General features: G+C 40.0%; 2 long non-coding RNA genes across 3 annotated transcripts; both read left to right on the top strand.

The window, feature by feature from the left end:
• The first annotated feature begins 2,329 nt into the window (after positions 1–2,329).
• LOC125520598 lies at positions 2,330–3,787 on the top strand. The gene is made up of 4 exons (XR_007288748.1): positions 2,330–3,148; positions 3,256–3,445; positions 3,565–3,650; positions 3,739–3,787. It is a non-coding gene; the product is annotated as an uncharacterized LOC125520598 (long non-coding RNA).
• Positions 3,788–5,270: 1,483 nt separating this feature from the next.
• On the top strand, positions 5,271–6,568 carry LOC125520459. 2 transcript variants are annotated; one of them, XR_007288686.1, is made up of 3 exons: positions 5,271–5,443; positions 5,512–6,171; positions 6,245–6,568. It is a non-coding gene; the product is annotated as an uncharacterized LOC125520459 (long non-coding RNA). The 2 variants fall into 2 exon arrangements; XR_007288685.1 differs by having other exon boundaries at positions 5,271–6,171.
• The last annotated feature ends 1,205 nt before the right edge of the window (positions 6,569–7,773 follow it).

The following is a 7,773-nucleotide window of genomic DNA, read 5'->3' as shown; positions in this document are numbered from 1 at the left end:
CAAAAGAAACTAGTGGGTGCATCCAACTCGCTTGCTCACGAAGACCTAGGGCATTTGAGGAAGCCCATCATTGGAATATACAAGCCAAGTTCTATAATGAAAAATTCCCACTAGTATATGAAAGTGACAACATATGAGACTCTCTATATGAAGAACATGGTGCTACTTTGAAGCACAATATATGAGACTCGCTATATCATGGTGCTACTTTGAAGCACAAGTGTGGAAAAGGATAGTAGCATTGCCCCTTTTTATTTTTATTTTTTTTTTGGGCCTTCTTTTTTTCTTTGGCCTTTCTCCCTTTTTTATTGGGACAATGCTCTATTGAATGATGATCATCACACTTTTATTTATTTACAACTCAATGATTACAACTCGATTCTAAAACAAAGTATGACTCTATATGGATGCCTCCGGCGGTGTACCGGGATATGCAATGAATCAAGAGTGACAAGTATGAAAAATTATGAACGGTGGCTTTGCCACAAATACTATGTCAACTACATGATCATGCTAAGCAATATGACAATGATGAATATGTCATGATGAACTAGATGGTGGAAAGTTGCATGGCAATATATCTCGGAATGGCTATGGAAATGCCATAATAGGTAGGTATGGTGGCTGTTTTGAGGAAGGTATATGGTAGGTGTATGATACCGGCGAAAGTGCGCGGTATTAGAGAGGCTAGCAAAGGTGGAAGGGTGAGAGTGCGTATAATCCATGGACTCAACATTAGTCATAAAGAACTCATATACTTATTGCAAAAATCTAGAAGTTATCAAAGCAAAGTATTACGCGCATGCTCCTAGGGGGATAGATTGGTAGGAAAAGACCATCGCTCGTCCCCGACCGCCACTCATAAGGAAGACAATCAATAAATAAATCATGCTCCGACTTCATCACATAACGGTTCACCATACGTGCATGCTACGGGAATCACAAACTTAACACAAGTATTCTTTAAATTCACAACTACTCAACTAGCATGACTTTAATATTATCACCTCCATATCTCAAAACAATTATCATGCTTCAATCTTTTCTTAGTATTCAACACACTCAAAAGAAAGTTTCACAAATCTTGAATACCAAGCATATTATTATTAAGGCAAATTACCATGCTATTAAGAGACTCTCAAAATAATTTAAGTGAAGCATGAGAGATCAATAGTCTAATAAGCACATAGATGCAAAATTATACTCAAAAGATATAAGTGAAGCACATAGAGCAAAATTAACTAGCTCAAAGAGATATAAGTGAAGCACATAGAGTATTCTATCAAATTTTAATTCATGTATGGCTCTATCAAAAGGTGTGTACAGTAATACAAGACGCTCCAAGCAAAACACATATCATGTTGGTGAATAAAAATATAGCTCCAAGTAAATTACCGATGGAAATGACGAAAGAGGGGATGCCCAAGCTTTGACTTTTTGGTGTCTTGGATTATCTTTGGGGGCCATGGGCATCCCCAAGCTTAGGCTCTTGCCACTCCTTGTTCCATGATCCATCAAAAAAATTCACCCAAAACTTGAAAACTTCACAACACAAAACTCAAAATAGAAAACTCGTGAGCTCCGTTAGCAAAAGAAAACAAAAGACCACTTCAAGGATACTGTAATGAACTATTTATTTATTTATATTGGTGTTAAACCTACTGTATTCCAACTTCTCTATGGATTATAAACTATTTTACTAGCCATAGATTCATCAAAATAAGCAAACAACATACGAAAAACAGAATCTGTCAAAAACAGAACAGTCTGTAGTAATCTGTAGCTAGCGCAAGATCTGGAACCCCAAAAAATCTAAAATAAATTGCTGGACGTGAGGAATTTATCTATTAATCATCTGCAAAAGGAATTAACTAAATATCAATCTTCAAATAAAAATGACAGCAGTTCTCGTGAGCGCTAAAGTTTCTATTTTTTACAGCAAGTTTAACAAGACTTTCCCCAAGTCTTCCCAACGGTTCTACTTGGCATGTCCTGAGTCTTCGGGTTCATCGTCGCGGCGTTTTTGCAAAACACTCCCTCAAATTTTTAGTAATTAACCCGCACTCCAGATTTAAGTTAGTAGTAATAAGTAAAAAAAATGATTCGTTCTCACCCGAACGGACGGACGCAATGCCCGGTCTCTGCCTGCCCCAATCCCGACTCCAGGCCGTCGTCCCCAACACACCATGAGGACGAAGATGGCGGCGGCGCTGGTCCGGGCCTCCGGGGGGATCGGACCTCCTACGCCTGCCCGATCCTCCTACTTCTCCTCGCGCTGCTCCTCGCTGTCCCCGCTCGCGGCCATCTCCAACGCCTCCTCCCAATCTTTGTTGCTTCAGTTTTTTTGCTTCTGCTTGCTTGCTTGCTATGCTCTTGAAGTTGTGTGGCCTGTAAGATGAAGCAGTTACTACAATTGGTGAATGGTCTAGCTGTTGCTTATCCCTTTTCTGTTTCTGACTTTGAATTGATTGTGTTTGTTGTAGTGTCTGCACCACCGCCGAATGCATGTTCCGGCAGTCCACGCATCGATCACTTGCAAATTAAAAAGGCATGAACGCACTAAACAGAAATTCTGTGTAGATGATTCTTGTATATGGCAGTGGCACACGCGCTGGTTGATGAAGCCGCTGGGCCGGAAGGACCTCTCATTGCCATGCTAATGAGTATCACGACGAACATGGCCCCCACCTCAATGCCTCCCTGTCGGCGGTGAGGTCTGGCCGGATCTGTACGACCCGCAATATTAGTAAAGAAAAAGAATAGCTTGATCGTTCTATGACTGTCGTGGATAGGTAATTTGCATCAGAGGTCTATAGGATCTCCGCCATTAGTTTCCCATTAGAAAATTGAGTTACTAAATTAAGGAAGATGTCCAAAGAGAGGTAATTGATGGCATGATATGCATCAGAAGATCCTCATCACTGAAGTAGTACTCCACCAGTCCACCTACAGTTTTGGAACATATAAACACGGCATCAAAGTGCTACCTGGCACCAAATAAAGAGTTCAGGTCAGGGTGTTATACTGCAGCTAAGCAGTATAGTCTGAATTTCTAAGTTTGAGGAGGATTTCAGTGTTTCTAAAGAAAGGGACAAGGATCAGGGCTATAAGATTGTTGAAAGACTCAGAGACATGTACCATGAATCGGGTACAGTATGCTTTCTACCCGTCTTTTCCTTATATTGACTAAACCTTAGTAAATAACTATTTCCAGTTTTCTCATGTAACCTGAACTGCTGCTGGTTTAAATTTCAGTTCCGCAAGCTGCGGCACACATGGTCTGCCTCCGTGTCGTCCTACCTGCTTTAGGGCCCTCTACTTCTTCCCCCAAGATTGCCATTATGATTAACAAATATGACAAGAGCAATTTAATTGGTGACACATCATATTTATTCTGCAACTGCATGTGAATTCTCATCTTGCGCCTACCTCTTTTGCTTACCAGGTTGCAAAATTTCATTAACTTATTTGTCGAAGTATCCTGCAAAATCATTTCTCTTATGGGAATTAGCCTATTGTATTGATCTAACAAGGTCCACTTCAACCTACGTAACAATTATGCAGTGAAGATGGAGAGCTTTAGGCAAAAAAAGAAAGAAAAAAAACTAGCACGTGATCTATGGAGAATAATTTTGACAGCAACTCCAACTGTAAGATTCCTGAAGTTATTTCTATGAAAGTTTGTAAGTTTTCTTGATATGTATGTACACTGACATATATCGCAATTAATGTTGGCAGATGCAATGGAGTACACTTGATGCGATCAATTCTGGTGTGTGTGTGTGTGGCAATGACGTATGAATAACGACAGAAACAATGACGTATGAATAACGACAGAAAAATATGCCTGAGGAGTATGGGTATGTAGTAACATTTCTCTGTTATTTTCGGAACAACTTGGAATATCTTATTGGTAGTTTATATACAAAGTCATTTTGATAATTATCATGCTGCAAACCTACATAATTTTCTATATTAATCATGTCGTGCTAAAATATAAAAGTTATAGCTTCAATAAATTGATAAAATACAGATTTGGGCTTTACATATTTATTGAATATATATTTACATATGAATACGTCGTTACAGTCGGACTCTAGCGAGCAGCAGTGGTTGTTATACCCGACCAGGTAACTTGCTACTGTTGGTGAAACTCTCTTGTGCAGAAACGCCGATCTTGAAATCTTGATCCTACTTATAGGCCGTATTGCAAGCAATGTACTCATGTTTTACTGAACATATAGGTAACATGAAATTTTGATCTTCTCCCATCACTAAAAGTTGTGTTTTAAACTTGCAAAAGCATTGCTAAGCCTATTCAATCATTTCTATTTTACCCTAGATTTCACTCCATACCATAATTGAGATACAAATGGGCGTTACTGATGTCGAGGAGAAGAGTTAGAAGCTCTTGGATTGAGAATGTGAGATTTATATAGGTTCAGTAGAACAAAAAGTTTCAGATTCTCTACTCCAGATACAACGGGAGACCTCTGATGTCATAGTTGGCACGGACATTTAGCAATAAATTTGTGCCTGCCTGGACATTATTACTATTAAACTATGAATAATGATTTTTGCAACTGTAGGAGAATTTCTTTGCCGCATCACAAGAAAAACAATTTGAAACAGAAAAGTGTACTGAACCTTCTAATTATTGTATGAACTTGCTTCACTTAATTTAAGAAGTACACATACTGCTAGCATTTGCATCACATCGGGCAGCCTATTATCGAGAGATCTGACTTCATCAGGATTGCGGGTTCGTGACTTAATCCTGATTGGGTATGCTGGCTGCCCGTACAGGATTAACACGCCTATATGCGGCGACCCGCGGCTACTCCTCCCAGCCCCGGATATGCTCTTCCGCCACCTGCGACCCGCAGCTCCAATGATCCACGACAAGGGATGACGACCAACTCGGCTGCCCCTCCCTTGTGCAGCTCCCTCTGAGGCAGTAGCAGCTTTCGCACGAGGCCACTACGGTGCCACCTATGCTGTCCTGAAGTTCCCTCAGATTCGACAGTTTCAGTTTCGTCAGATTTAGTTTCATCAGATTCAGAAAATTCAGTTCATCAGTTTCATCAAAGTTTCAGTTGTCAGTTAATTTGTCAGGCACGTTGGCACTCGCGCACGTCGTCTGCTTCCTCACATCACTCGCTCACATAGCGCACCTGCCGATCCAAACAACGGCTTGGTCAGGGATCGGACTGGACCAGACGGTGTCCACCATGACCTCAAGGCGATGCCCGAGTCCTAGTGCGTGTAAGTTACACCAGCCTTTGATTTATATATCCACCGTCCACTGATCAGTGACCTGAAAAGGTTGGGCGCTCTGAGCTAGCACATAAGCTGATTGATGAGATGGATTGAAATGCTTTTGATTTGTTAGGCCGTCAATATTCCAAACTGAAGTCCAAGGAAGAACGATCAGGAACAGCAGGTAAGAAGACCATGAGTTAGTTGTCTTACAGGCATGCACATGCACAAGGTGCTGATACATAGTTGCAGATTTCCAATGGATGCTGGTATTGTCGGCTGACACCTCCGGGGCTGTACATCATGATGGTTACCAAGACACGACAATGATCTCAATGCTACAAACCTGAATGGAATACCATAACTGCAGACCTGATCACAATGCTACAGACTTGAATGAAATACCATGATTGCAGGCCTTTGCTGATTTGCGTTTTCCATTGATCTTCAGTGCACTAAAGAATAGTGAAATCTTGGCATCTAATTCATTTTGCAGGCTATGCTTTTAACTCAATGAAAATGTGCATTGTTAGTTGACCTTATTGTCTGTTTGTAGCTAATTGGGAGACAAACATGGGCAATGAGCAGCTTTTTTGATGACAGTGCAATCAAGGACTCACATATTCACTGATGAATCTACCTCTATTTGGTACTGTGTATATACCTGAAAATAGTAGCATCGGCTTTGCATATTTATTTTCTGAATCAGCAACACTGTACTAGGTTCTTCATCGGCAATGTACATAGTGATGCTTAACTGCCGGTTTGAATTATTGGATGCATCTGTTGTGAGACATTCATGTGTTGTCATAGTGACTTGCCTGCGCTCATTGTTGATCGCTAAGAAGTGAGTTGGTCCAGAGATTGCAGCTGAGATGGAGCTCAGCAGGACAACTAGACATGCACAGCTTGGTATTAGTCTTATCTAAAATTTTACATATAAGTTCTTTCCTAGATTCAAGTACATTATATCATTATTTTGCAGGTGTTATCCACAGAGGAGATCACATTTCCAGTCCAGTCATAAATTATTATAATTATTTTACTCATGTTCATACTAAATTTGAAACGGGTCAATCCACAAGCTTCTGATCCTCGGTTCATTTTTGAACTATATCCATGTGTTCTATCAAGGATCATTTTGGCACATATGGAAAAGACAAGCAATTTTGTTACCAGAATTATCATATTTGTAAGGTCAATCACCCATGGGTTCTGCACTTCACTAGAAATAATTTGTACCCTTGACCTGATAAGATGTTGTTGTATTATGAATTATTCATAGTATGAGACCAAATTTCTTGTTTTAGTTTCATACAATTTTTTGTTCTTTGATAAATGGAGATTGTCATTGTCTTCCGTTTGCATGCCAGAATTTAGCGGTTCATTGTAATAGTTATTTGGCTTGATATTTATCTATTTAGATGCGTGGGTTCAAGGATATTAATATCCCGTTGCAACGCCTCCTTGGGTGGCAACGTTCTGATGTTGCCGTGCCATGCAGTCAGATGTTTTGAGTTCGGTGTTTAGGTGGACAGGGTAACTAGCACTTTCTTCATAGCGAAACATGGGGGTTGTGCTTGCATATATATTTCTTAGAAAAATTGAGTGCATGCTAAAAAAAATTCTCTTCCGTTGCAACGCACGGGCGTTTGTGCTAGTAAAAATAAAAGAGACGAGCTCCAGTTTGCATGTCGGTGGTTGACTTGCAACTAGAATAAAAAAAGTAAAACGGTGAACCCAGTTAGGAGTACACTTGCAAGAAAGACCAAAATGGTTTGGGCCCAGATGCATGTCGGTGATCAACTTGCAACTAGAACAAGAATAATAAAAAGACAGAAGGTTCTTACATGTTAGGGTTAGACTTGCAAACAAAAAATAAAAACAAGAAATGGGTCGTTGCCCATCATTGTACTGTTTAGAAACTTGGCCGGGTCGCCTCTACTCCCAAGACAAAGAGCAATGGGATAGAGAGAGCCAAGAGACAGAACCAACGAGCTAGCGGTCAACTCATCTCTTCAACTTATACAGACAACTCTTCTCTTCAACTACAACATAGCGAAAAAAGACGATGAAAAACAGCCCAAAAAAGAAAGACGCACGGTATGATGGGACGTAAAATGAACAACAGACGAGCGACACTTGATGCACGGGACAAAACAACCCCGATCAAAGAATTGCATACAATTTATAGGGACAAATCAAATGAACTGAAACTTAGATGAGCCATCACACACATCTATATGAGTAGCAATTTTGATACATGATTTACTATTCCATGGACATGTTGCATAGATGAATACAAATCAAAACAACGAAAAAAATGCATGACCAATCATACGGTATATACACACACAAAGGAGGTGCCTGCACACATCATCTGATATATACACATATTATAGTGTCGCAAGGGGGAGAAAAGAAATGAAAAGAAGACAAAAAAGTATCTAACAAACTGCAACAAACTGCAATGCATCGAGACAATACAACAATAGACAAAAAATTAAAAAAATA

This window comes from Triticum urartu, chromosome 7 (genome assembly GCF_003073215.2).
Source record: "Triticum urartu cultivar G1812 chromosome 7, Tu2.1, whole genome shotgun sequence".
In the NCBI taxonomy this organism is placed as follows: domain Eukaryota; kingdom Viridiplantae; phylum Streptophyta; class Magnoliopsida; order Poales; family Poaceae; genus Triticum; species Triticum urartu.
The sequence above is the reverse complement of the archived record's forward strand: the minus strand, read 5'-3'. Positions and strand labels throughout refer to the sequence as shown.